This window comes from Anolis carolinensis, chromosome 5 (assembly GCF_035594765.1).
Source record: "Anolis carolinensis isolate JA03-04 chromosome 5, rAnoCar3.1.pri, whole genome shotgun sequence".
Lineage (NCBI taxonomy): Eukaryota > Metazoa > Chordata > Lepidosauria > Squamata > Dactyloidae > Anolis > Anolis carolinensis.
The window spans coordinates 62,102,106-62,115,951 of NC_085845.1; the positions used below are offsets into that span (position 1 = coordinate 62,102,106).

Consider the following 13,846-nt stretch of genomic DNA (forward strand, 5'->3'; position numbering starts at 1 on the left):
CTGCTGTATCAAACAAGCAGTTACACTACGAAGTCTTATTCACGTGTCATTCAATTTTGTGATAGCCTGTAGAGGAAAATGTGAAAAAAGAGTAGCCTCTTCATAACTGTCTCTTTACATCAATCACATAGTGTTTTTTGAGGCCAGCCATGACACCATATTTTGCTGCCATAAATTTTAATCTCAGTTTTCAATAAAATCAATGAGTTCAGAATTCTTATGTATGTACAGTATTATGCAGTCACAAACCATTAATTTAAAACATAACACAAAAATAAATAAAGTTGTCAGAAGTAGAATTAAACAGTTATTTAAAATTGTAAAACATAACAAGTATAGTAAAGGGGGGAGGGCTCAAATACTGCAAATCTGCCTGGATAATAATTTAATGAATCTTAGTTATCAGGGAATGTTGGCAACAACTTCTGCAATCTAGACAAAAAAGTAAGTATGCAACAGAAAATCTCAGTTCACCAAATATAATTAACTATTAAGATTTTTTGTTAGAAGACATATTTAGTCACCTAAATATCCATCTTAATGCATGAACACTTAGCACACACATCTGTTTCAGAGAAAATATGTAAACATTGTCCCAGATATTGTATCATACTGCTTCCATCAGTCAGATTGGTACACCATCTTTTTCAAAATTAGTACAAGAGAAGTAAAAGGTAAAAGTAAAGGTTTCCCCTGACGTTAAGTCCAGTCATGTCTGACTCTGGGGGTTGGTGCTCATCTCCATTTCTAAGCCGAAGAGCCGGCGTTGTCCGTAGACACCTCCAAGGTCATGTGGCCGGCATGACTGCATGGAACGCCGTTACCTTCCCTCCGGAGTGGTACCTATTGATCTACTCACATTGGCATGTTTTCGAACTGCTAGATTGGCAGAAGCTGGAGCTAAAAGCGGCCGCTCCCGCTGCTCCCGGGGTTTGAACCTGGGACCTTTTGGTCTGCAAGTTCAGCAGCTCAGTGCTTTAACACACTTCGCCACCGGGGCTCCTTACAAGAGAAGTAGCCATACCATATTTTAAATGTACAAATACTTCTTAATGTGCAAGTTATTTGTCTGAGTAACTTTTATCACAAGGCAAATGGGAAGAAAACAGTGAAATCATGTTTTATAATATACATGTGTCACAATTAAGCTCTATGTCAGTTGCTGAAAGAGATGTATTCCTGGACATTAACTTTAAAACCAAAACAGTAGTCCCAGAGGCAAAAAAAAACATGAAAAGAATTGAGACAGGTTCTTTCACCACAAAAAAGAAACACAATTCAATATATTTCATCTACATTTTTACCCCAAACAAAAAATGTGAAATGAAATAACCAGGTCGGGTTAAGCCTCACATAAGTGAAATATTGCTTTAAATGGTATTTTCTAATTTCAAAGTATATGTTTTAAGATACTTCTTAGTTCAATTCTTTGCATGTTTTAATTGTAATATTTTTAATGTGTAAGCCACCAAGTACCAATCTTGGGGGAAAGGTGGGATGATAATAAGTCCTCCTATATAAGCCTGCTTGACATTTTAGGTCTTTGGGAGAGATCCTGTTGCATGTGTCACCATTCCAAAATATCGGTTGCTGGATACACATGAGAGGGCTTATATCCAACTATGGAATAATAATAATAATAATAATAATAATAATAATAATAATAATAATAATAATAATTTATTTTTATATCTTGCTCCCATCTCCCTCAGGGGGACTCGAGGCAGCTCACATGGAGAACAAGCCCAATGTCACATATAATAAACAGCCATACAATAAAACCAATATAAACAATATAAACAATAAAACTCCTTCTCAAGATTAAGTCAAGATGGATTCATCCAGTTTCTGACACGTGTCTAAGGATTTTATTTCACATTTATTTTATTTATTTATTTACTACATTTATATCCTGCTCTTCTCACCCCGGAGGGGACTCAGAGCGGCTTACAAATCAAATGAACATTTTTTTTAGTCTTCAGTAGTGGTCCCATTTATAATTTAAGAAAATCATAGAATGGAGAGATAGTTGGACAGATCACTTTAGTGAGGAAAATCTAATCAGTGTTGAAAAATTCACCGTTTTAAAAATACTCCACTGCCAAAACTATCAAAAATGATCATGCATTTTTTCAATCTATCAGTAAAATCTAGAGTGTGATATAGTTTTTTGCACACTGATTTTCTTCCCCTTAAGCTAACTCTGATACCCTTCCTTATTAATCTAAAGGTCGAAGTTTTTAATATTAGATGAGTGTACAACTCATAACCAATTATATGACATATAATAATAAATTGCAATGCATTTATTGAAATTATAGTTGCCAGCACATTTCATTTTAAAGAGTTTGTTGACAATTTTTAAAAGAAAAGTGATGTCTACAAATCTTTATGTTAATTTATTTATATGCAGGTCAAGCTGGTTAACTGAAATATATTAAGATCAGGAGAGAGTGTGATTTATAACAAAGGATTCCTGCATATACAGAGCTTGCAGGAAGAAAGGCAGGAATGTAATACGAGACAGAACGGTCCTTTGGGATGTCTACATTCTCATTTAAAATGTTTGGCAATGAACGCCATAGCAATCCACATACTTAATCACCAAATTTGGTGTGTTATCTACTAACACCAAAATGAAAACTTTAAATAAGATTCCAGACCTAGCTGAACTATTTTAGGTTGAGCAGACTTTTGGCCAAACAAGATGTTTAAACCACACTTGCTATCCTTGGCCCTTTCCACACAGCTGTATAAAATCCACATTGAATTGGATGATATGGCAGTGTGGACTCAGATAATCCAGATCAAAGCAGATATTGTGGATTATCTGCCTTGATATTCTGGGTTATGTGACTGTGTGGAAGGGCCCCCAGACACTTTGTTGCAAATTCAGGATCGATCTGCAAAATTCAGTACTTTCCATCAGAAATATGCTAACAAAAGGGATCTAAGGACTGGGACTTAACTCTGAGGTTTTTATCTCCAGCAATGGTACAACCTTTTATTTGGGGCTGTAATTGGTTGAGAATCGAAACATTTTTTCCAGATGTACTATAGAGATTACTTGAGATATTCAATGTTATTTACCTAGGAAAGGGGCCTGTGGTGGAATCACAAAAGACAGAGACATCCTAGATCACAAAAGACATTATTTCACCAATTCTAATGCATTTTAAATTTCACTGGGTCTTCACATGGCGAATGTCCACTGTCTGCACTGAAATCCCTTCAAACTAACAACAAAATCACATGTGATACAAAACACAGACGTATGAGTCCAATACCATCACTTTTTTCTTAGCTCAGACTTGCTAAAGAGGTCAAACCCAATAAAAACTGGGTTATTTTGTTATGTCTGAAGAAAAAGAAAGAACACTAGGTGGAGAAGATGGTGAAATGATGGAAAGAGGCATAGAAAAGGAAGTACACTACGCAACAATTCTTTGCCTCAGTCTTCTTCCTGGGGAAGATGGAACAGATGATTCAGGAGGGCAAATACAGGTCATAATAGGTAGTACAGGAAAACCTGGCTACCCTAAACAAATTCACGTCTCCAGGAACAGATGAATTACATCCAAGGGTATTAAATTACCTTATGTCAGGTCCCAGAACACCAAAAGAGCTGAACAAGAAGACCTAGCAGATTCCTAGACAGGTCTGTCAATGCAGCTCTGCAGTAACTTCCAGGGGCAGCATAACATAAAACCCCTTGGAAAATCTAGCAAATTCTTAGAGAGATCATTTCCCCCTAGGAATGGGTAAACATGTTTACAGGGTCTTACTGTATCTGAAAAATCATTAAGTCTGCGGATATAAACTATAATGGTAATGAGTTCATGGGATCATGTCACACATGAGCCAGGCAGAAGCCAAGCCCCTTTGCAACTGTTTGGTTTAATATTTTTCCTATTCTTGATACCATTTGTTAAGCAATTGTTTGGTTTTAGAAGGTATTATGTATAACCTTTGGCCCTTCAGGTGTTTTGGACTTCAACTCCCAGGTGTTAGGAATTTTGGGAATTGAAGTCCAGAACACCTGGAGGACCAAAGGTTGGGAACCACTGATATATAGGAATAAATTTACACCTAAATAAAACTTGCGCTGGAGTCATGGGGTTTTTATCCATTAATTTCCTCAATAAAACATAGCATAAGACAAGTTAGTATTTTCCTAGCATTTAAACTTCTAGGATTTTTAGCTTCCAAGTATATGTGTGTGTATACACACATGCACGCACATGAACACAGCTGGACAGACAACCATAGTAACACAAGAAAATTAGAAATAATGGCAAGAATTTCAGTTAATGTTGTAAAATGATCCTAATGTGCACTTGGATGTAGAAGATTGGCAATAACAGTTCAATTTAATGGAGAACAGTAACTTCTGCCATTTCAGAAGCAGACACATACATGTTGATGGTGCCTCACATGTGTACTTTATTATCCTACCCTTTGGGAGCTATAACTTTCTTCATCTCTCATCACGGAGAACCATTTGGAAATACAGAGTAGTGAAACACAATAATCTTTGGAAGTGTACTTAACTCTGATTAACACAGAACAAATACAAAGTTACTTCCTTTACAAGTCATTGAAATTTAGTAGGCTTGGCATATCCATGGAAGTTCAATTTCAGGATCTTCTGTGGATACGAAGAACATACACAATTACTTCCCATATTATTGAATGGTGCCAATGTAAATGTTCACATTTTAGCATGTCCATATTGCTGCCATTTAATAATATGGGTTGCTGGCCAGACCTTTGTCAACTTTTCCATTCAAGAATTGGATTAATGCCTGTTAAGTACTCACTTACTGACACTAGCACTTTATTAAAGCACAGGGCCACAATCATTAGAAATTGTGGCTCTGGATCTTGTGGAACCAGAGGGCTCATTGTAATATAGGATAGGCATCTTTTATCCAGAATGTACATGTGGGTGGCTAATACAGAGACACCTTTGCTTTCTGATGATTCAATGTACACAAACTGTTCCATGCACAAAATTAATAAAATTATTGTATAAAATTGCCTTCAGGCTGTGTGTGCAAGGTGTATGTATGGAGCAAAGACTAATTTCAGGATTAGAATTTGGGAGATTACAATTTCCAATGCATCTCATTATGTGAGTATTTGCCAATGCAGATAGTCCAACCCCCCCCCCCCCCCCAAAAGTATTGTTTCTATTTTTTATACTATTAAGGAACTTTATGAAACATGCAGAATTAGAAATGGAAAAATTTCTGTGGGTAAGTATGACAGCAGAAAAGGTTTCCAAGCCTCACAGAAATTAAAGTGTTACCAATACATGCTGGTGGTCTTCTGTTCTATTGGTCAAATTCTTCTGTTGACAAATTTTCCCTTCCAATGTTTTAATTGTTGTAAACATGAGAATTAGAATATTTCTCTTTTTTTAAGTGAGGTTCATTAAAAGAGAAAGGGAACAATTGCTAAAGAGATCAACAAGAAAGTTGTTATTTGATATCAATTCCTCTCTCATCCACTTCTATGAACCTAACCATTATTTCCGCAACAGGACAAATGTTCAACTTAAACCAATATAGACAAATATCATAAGCCATTTTGACTGATAAATCATCCAACCTACACATTATAGTTACATCAAATCTTAAACAAGTAAACCCAAATGAGCAGCACCCCCCTTTAAAGGTGGGAGGGCAGCAAGCTTATAGTAACTCAGTTCTGTCTCCTAAGGACCACACAATGTCATGAAGGGTTGAGATGAAAGGCTTTCAATTATCTTACAGATGTACACTTATTATAACTTCACATAATGTATTGATGTAAAATAAAATCACACTCTTTGTTCTTCATCAGTTAAAATATTAACTAGCATATAATGTCAATCCATGCTGTTTATGATGATAGCCCTGTGCTTAGAAATCTACATTTCAGATTCATGGTGTTTATTACTAATTTAATTTCCCAGCATTTTATTATAACTGACTCTTTGTTCTTCATCAGTTAAAATATTAACTAGCATATAATGTCAATCCATGCTGTTTATGATGATAGCCCTGTGCTTAGAAATCTACATTTCAGATTCATGGTGTTTATTACTAATTTAATTTCCCAGCATTTTATTATAACTGACTTCTGACAAAGTGGTATGTTCCTATGATTAAATCAATTATGTATAAAAATCCATCTTCTTACCATGGTTCACAATATGCTGAACATTAATAAGCAACATTCTTCTTCTGACAAGTGTTTAAATGTTATTAATCAGACTAAACAGAAGTAAACTCCAACACAAATATTTAACAAGAAACAACAGAAACTATGTGAACCAGTCATATATACTGAGCAATTCTCCAGAAAACATAATTTTCATAGTCCATGAAGTAAGATCCAATAGTGATGGAAGTAAATGATGAACTTTATTCCAAAACAAATGGTATAATGTCATACAGCATGAATTCAAAATGTTAAACAATCTTTCTAAAGTTTACAAATCTGAGAAGTAATATTGATTACAAGACCACCTACTTTGTCATATTGTCTATCCCAACAAATATTTTGTTTTTAAACATACAAGGTCATGATGAAAGAGTCCACATAAAAGATTATCTGGCTGACCAATGAGCCAGTTCAAATAAGGAGAAATGATGCGTCAATAATAATTTAATTAATGTTATGTTACTCTAATTAATCATTAACATCATCCCAGGAGGTCTATTTATTTGTTGCATTTGAATGCCACCTTTCACTGGGCACTGTTGCCCCACGGATATTTTGACAATAATGCAAGAAAGCTAACTTTCTATACAATTGTATGTACAAAAGACTAAGATTCTAGGATTTCACTCCAAAAGAAAGAGGCATCTCACTTTTGAATGCAGGTGGTATGTTGCTGTCAGAATGGAGGTTTGTGACCATTTCCAACATGTTGTCCTTAGTCCATCATCTAATTATATTGTTTTGCTGTCCTTCACTTATTCATGCCTTTCTTCTTTTCATCATATGTCTGTGCTGTTCTTGTTTGTCACACCACTAAATCATGCCTTGATGAACTGGTGGAAATAGGCAAGAGTCAGCCAAATTAGCTGTAGATGGGCCTTATTAGTCTCCATACAGTTGAATGGACCGCATGGACAATATTCAAGTCCATCTCATTCGTGCTCATTCTTGTGGACCTGGAGATAGAAGCTAGATGGATCAAAAACCTCTCCTAATATATCCAACCATGTATTTACTGACATTGAAACTACAAAATTGAAGCACTAAGGGCCTCATTAAAGGCCTAGGAGGTGCCACCTAGGATTTTTCTTATGATACTTGGAATAACTTCCTAAGGATGATAGGCTTCCACTTAGGAAATTAACAGGTCATTTTTATTGTTGCTAATTTCATTTGAAATTCCCTATTTATTTGCTAAGCTTACCATCTTAACAATGTCAAAAAGGTAAGCAAATAATGGATTAATTTAGTATTAAATATTTGATGGTTACCAAATTTTTCACCATGACAAAACCTGAAAAGAGAAAAAGAAAATATTATAATACTTTGGATATTTCTGTATGTCAAAATAGCATCTTGTATTTTGACTCTTCAAATAAACCCTATCGGCAATTCAGAGATGTAACGTTTGTTTCAACCCAGAACTAATTCTATTTTAAGTGTTACACTTAAATTTGCTGTAGGCTGTATCATTTATTAAATCCAATATGTAAACAGGCTAGCCTTTTCTTTAGTTTGGAATAATGACAATTATCCTTGTCCAATATGTATAGAAAAATACATTTCAGAAGTAAACTAAGATGGAAATATTCCTATGACAATGTCTAGTGTTGTACCAAAGACAAAGAGAGAACCCACATGAGTCTAGAAATGTTATGAAAGATAACTGTGCATCAACTGAGTTTCAGATACTAAACAATCTACATAGGTTCCAAGTTCTGACTTTTAATGGTCTAAATCCAACTTCATACTGGCAGTCCATGAAACTGACCTTTATTTGCCCTGAGTTGATCAAGCTAGCTGAAAATTGGCTCTAGGTAATTTTTCAAAACTGTGAAGCAGGGTATTGCTGTGTAGGAGTGGTGGGGACATCACCCCTTTCTTCTATTTTCACTGGAGCCTGCTGTTCTAACAGCAGGAATCTGGTGTTGGGTCTTGACCTGCATCCTACTTGTAATGACCATGAAGTCTGAACAAGAGGTTTGGTACATTTAAAATTATCAGTTTCTATAACTCAAAGATTTACACAGTGCACCATAAAAATGCAGAAAGAGATTTAATTAGGGATGTATAGAATTTTACAAAATTGTAGTAAAAGGAAACAGTTATAAAATTATTCTGTTCAAAAATGTAGCATCATATTTTTCTCCCCACAAAACTGTCATATCATAGGTTTGCCTCTTTGTAAGTAGACTGAACACTCACCTTTCCTACTTGAATGCTGAATTTTAAAGTAAACCTTACAAACTATAGAAGAGTAGGACATATGACAAATATCATGAATTCATCTATGTAAAAAAGCACCATGAGTATTTGTGAATTTATCTGAAGTTTACCTAACTATCCCAAATGGAATTAACTAAGAAATCAAAATCACATACTTTACCTTACTGGATAGGTAAATATGGCTTTTGGTTTCATTAACTTCAATTTTTCTTATTATTTACATTTTAATAGCCAAATGGACTTTTGAACACATTGGAGGTAGCTGATGAAAGGGATTATTTGCTTTAGTAGTTTCCTCTGTTGTTCTGTCCATGTGTACTCTGTAAGAGGTTCTATAGACAGGTTTTCTCCAGCCTTCATTCATCATGCTTTACCAGGAACATAGTTTGAATCTGAAATATATACGTGTGTCCTTCACTTATATGTTTATTTTCCTTTTAATATTTACATTTTCAACATTGACTCCACTGCCTTGTCGTTTACATCTCTTTTGGTACCCTTTGAAGCAAGTACAAAGTTCAAATATATGTTGTCTGCATAATATATAGATTATTTTTTATTCTGATACTTTCACCTTCAAGGAGAATATTACAATATTGCAATGCAATATACATTTTATCTCTCATCTCCATTTCTGTAAGAGTTGAGTTGTCACTTGAACTCAAAACACAGAATTGCACTTTGACGTACTGTATATGTCCATTATCCTTCCTCCATTTTAGTATTTAGTGGAATTACCACATTATGAAACAGACTTACAAATGGAATGCTGAGAGGTCAAGTAGGGCCACAAGGTCTTACTTTGCTTCACCAACTACTGGTACTATTTTTCAAGATGCGAGAAAGAGGAATTAATTATTTGTGTATTAAGAAATGAAATGGAATATATCCAGTCATCTTACAGATCAACTGATAATTAATTGACAATTCATGCAAAGTTCTTTAATAAGTATCTTTTTATACACCTGCTGCTTTAATGGTCACAAAAATGATAGAACAGGTGAAGAAAAAAAAGAAACATATTTATATTTACTTACTTAATAATGAACTGTCTGACTCTATAAACATTTGGGATCCGAAGGGCAGGTGTGAACTTTGGCACTCCTTTTCTGTTGCACAGCAACATTTTGAACTGATGTTTGAACTATTCAAATTCAGGGAAATGTTTAATACCCACTTATATAAATCATGTGAATGTGTGAATTATTGCATCTGGATTATTTTACCTAGTGTAGACACAGTCTCTAGGCAAAACAGTTTGCCCTTGTTTTATTCAAACAATAGTTTTCTAATCTGAATTATATGGCCCTATTTACAATGCTATATAATGCTGTTTAAAACTGCATTATATGTTCAGTGCAGCCTCATATAATGCATTTCAATGCAGTTAAACTGCATTATATGACTACACTGACCACATAATGCAGTTTCAAACTGCATTATATGGCAGTGCAGATGTGGTCTATGTTTCAGTTAGATCCAGAAATAATACATTGAGCTATATGCATAAAGGGAAGGAATCACTAGTGGTTGTGCCTCTCCCCCAATAAGACAAGTCATGCTTAGTCAATGGTTAAGGGATAGGGATGATGTGAGCTGTAGTCCAGCAACATCAAAAGAGTCAGAGACTATTGGGAACTCATCACATTAGCCGGAGGAAGGGGAAGCCCATTGCCCCACATTCCGCATCACCCAGCTTCACCCCTTATCCCATCCCACGGGGGAAAGCGTTCACTGCCCTTCTTCCCCCCATTGATCCTAATGCAACATGGGAAGCCTCCAGTGTTGCAGCATCATTGTTATACACCAGTTCCTCTTCAGTTTTACCATGGAGCCCCTCCAGAAGTAGATGTACATTGTGAGATGGCAGCCGGTGGGCTCCACGGCAAAAGTGAAAAGAAACCAGTGTATATACTCCAGAATTTGGCTGGCCCAATGAAGTTGCAAATGCATAGTTTATAACATCAAAAGGGCAACATTTTACTTTCTTTCCATGGCACTCAAACATAGTCATAACTCAAAATACTTTGATAGTGAAGAAAATAAACATTTATTACTGTATTACTTCAATTCTAAGACACACTTCCCCCTATATAAGCATCTCTAAAAATGGGGGGCATCTTAGAATTGCAGGTGTATCTTTTGAAATTATTGTGTGTCTTACAATCAAAGAAATACAGTACCTATAATACTGTTTGATTCACCTGTTATATTAATGTCACTTGTCCTTGCTCGGTCGTGGTATAATACTATGCTAGGATAAATTATAATGACTGACTTAAAGTATTATCCATTTAGAAAATGTTACACAGCACACACTAATTGTGTTGCTTAAATAGCTTATTTTGGAATTGTAGCTACAACATCCTGTGCATTGTGTTGCATAACAACTGATATAATCTGGTAATTAGTCCAGTGAAATGGCAGTCCACATTTCACATCTCAAATTAGCCACATACATGATGTCCTTCATTATGTCTGTCTTAAATAATAATTTATATTATGGAAGGGTGCAACTAACCTTCCTTAAATGGCAGGATTAGTGAAAAAACGCACTTTAAGTTCTGCTTTCAAAGACGCTGTATAAATACTAGAAGGTGGCTCAGTGCACATTGGCAGAACATTCCAGACTTAACACAGCCTTGTTTCTTGGTTGGTCATCCACAAACATGTGCAAAAATACACAACAAGGAATTCAAGATTAATTAGTGGTCATCTGATATCTCCCCACAAACTCTCCCCATCTGAGGCATACTTTCATTCCACGAATACATTAAATAGTGCAGAGTAAGGGAACAATGGATACAGATATATACAATATTATTTGCAATTGTGTGGGTTAACTATGAACAGAAAGGTAAAAACAGAGCCTTGCACAAATCCTCTCACATTGGTATTGTGTTCAAGCTTAGATCTTGTTGGAATTCAGGCATTATTTGTGATTCGAGAAAATGCTAATGAATATTATTTAGCCATTTCTGTGAACAAGGATCAGAAAAAACAAACAAACAAGAAAAGCATTACATTTTTAAAAAGAAAAATGCATCACAAATAAAGGGGCCTGGTGCTTGTTTGTATGGTTGTGTTTGTACTGACAATGATGCTTCCTGCTGTGCTTGTGAATATTTTTCCAAACTTGGTAAAGTTATAAACTAATATAAATTTTACAATGGAGAATATAAAACATCAAATACAGCACCAGACTATTATTATTTTCACTATAACTAGATGAGAATGGAATGTTTCATATACAGAGAGCTAACATTCCTTTCATTAAACAATATTAAACATCCTGAAAGACAAAGAAAAGATTTCTAAACAATATTGTACAAGAAGGGAGAGAGAAGTGGAGAAATCACTACATAATGTCTGAAGATTTTTAGGTAGGAGAAGGCAGTGAACCGTTAAAGAAAAAATATGGGCTCATATAATAAACAAACAAGCAAACAAACAAACAAAAGGATGGTCTGGATTTTATGAGACTTTCTGAAGTATGTTACATACATTGCTACATAACATTATCCTTCTGGCTTATTTATTCTAACTAAAATTGCCATCAGTATCAGCTAAAATGGTCAACATTCAGCAATGATGGGTACGGTAATGGAAAACATATAGCATAGGGTTGCTCAAAACCTGACACCATATTTGTTACAGTCTAGGGAGGTGTCCAGTACACCATCTGGTAATTTTTATAGGATCAATTTTAGTTATTGAGGCTTGATTATGCAGACAAAAATGCCTAACACATGTAGAGACTAGAATAAATGAACAGTTCCCACGTTGGAGGATGTAAACAATAGGAGTCCAAGTATTTTTAATGAGACCAATCCTTTTTAAGTGGGTCATAAAGAATATGACATTGAAAATGAATAGTGAAGTGGTCACGTCTGCAGATAACATCAGATTATTAGTATGGTAAAACAAAATAACATAGCTATGATCTTCTAAGGGATTGTTTCAAGATGACAAAATGGGCACAGAAATGGCAAATGTGATTAATAGTATCTGAGCTGGTGCTGAGTGACCAAGAAGGATATCTTGGATTGCAGCAGATACTTTGATGAAAACCTTATGTGCAGTTATTGGGAAAGAGCAAATCACATGGGGATAGAAGAATTTAGATAGGGAGAAATGTTTCTGTCTTCATAATACTGGAGCCTGGCATTGTCCAATGAATCTGAATGGTGGATTGCAGCAGACTGAAAAAAGTAATTGTTTTCACACATAGTCAATACTATGAAATTTGCTACCAGATGCTGTAGCAATAGCCACCAACTTGGATGGCACTAAAAGAGTTTTACAAAAACTTATGGAAGATAACACTATCAGTGGATAGTAATCATAATGGAGTTACACAATCCTCAGTATGCCTCTAAATATCAGTTGCCAGGGACATACTATTTTGTGTTTAACTGTTTATGGCTTTCATTGTTGTTAGCTTATATCAAACCCACAATTCCTAATGACTGTTTAATTGGTAACTGAGGAAACAAGCTGCAGCACTAGATAGGCCTTTGGTCTGACTCAGCTCAACTTCCTTTAGCCCAACTTTTTGGCATTTGTGGAATTGGATAAAAAATATATCCTGAAGACAAACTGAAGAGGTGGGGTCTTATCACAGGCTTGTGCGTCCTACTTTTGTGAGTACAAATTATTAAGAACTCTTCTCCTTTACAGCTATTTGGATGATGCTATTGTTCATACTGTGAATTTTTATTCAGGAATATCACTTAGCAGCTACAGGATAGCTATTTCAAGTAATGTGACATTATTAATTGAAGAAAAATGCTGAAGTAAAAATTACTTAAACATTTCAGTTTATTACAGGTAAGATTTTCCACACAATATTTTAGAATTGATAAATACACACAGACGTTATTTCTCTTTTGAGGGCTGAGACTGGCTCTACATTGCCAAATAATAGTTTGAACTGCATTATTTGGCAGGGTAGATGCAGTCTGAGTTATCCTGGAGCCCTTCTACACAGACATTAAAATCCAACTTGAATTCGGCATGAGGTTGGGGTGTTTACAAATGTACATCCCTAAAGCACACTGCAGTGATAAAATCTGCTGGTACTCATCAGTGTATATTCCATGCAAAGCAGAAATCCAGAAGCATTTGCTGGGTCAGAAGGTAAACAAGCATCTCCCCGAGAGAGGAAACGGTAGTGTTCACATGGGAATGCTTGCTTTCTCTTTCTGTCTTTGCCCTGAATTGCTCTAATTCTCATCAGATAGGCTACTTCTTATCAGTCCATCTTACCAGAGGAAGCTGGGAAAAATTATTCTTTGGATTAAATTGATTTGGATTCAGTCGATCTTAGAGGCCACTTTCTCAGCTTCCAGTAGGTTTGTAGACTGTCTGTGGAGGCACTCTTTGGTGAATCAGGGCTCTTCCAGACAGG

The 13,846-nt window shown here is 35.4% G+C and overlaps 1 protein-coding gene across 3 annotated transcripts in view; it reads right to left on the reverse strand.

Moving 5' to 3' along the window:
* The window catches only part of vegfc (vascular endothelial growth factor C), a 64,722-nt gene that overhangs the window by 27,817 nt on the left and 23,059 nt on the right, over positions 1–13,846 (reverse strand). The window contains exon 1 of one of the 3 annotated variants that reach the window (XM_016994062.2): positions 6,861–7,475. The exons of the other annotated variants lie outside the window; for them this stretch is intronic. The gene's annotated coding sequence lies outside the window, so the exon portion shown is untranslated. Of the gene's footprint in view, positions 1–6,860; positions 7,476–13,846 lie in introns of those variants that run through there. 3 annotated transcript variants of the gene reach the window in all.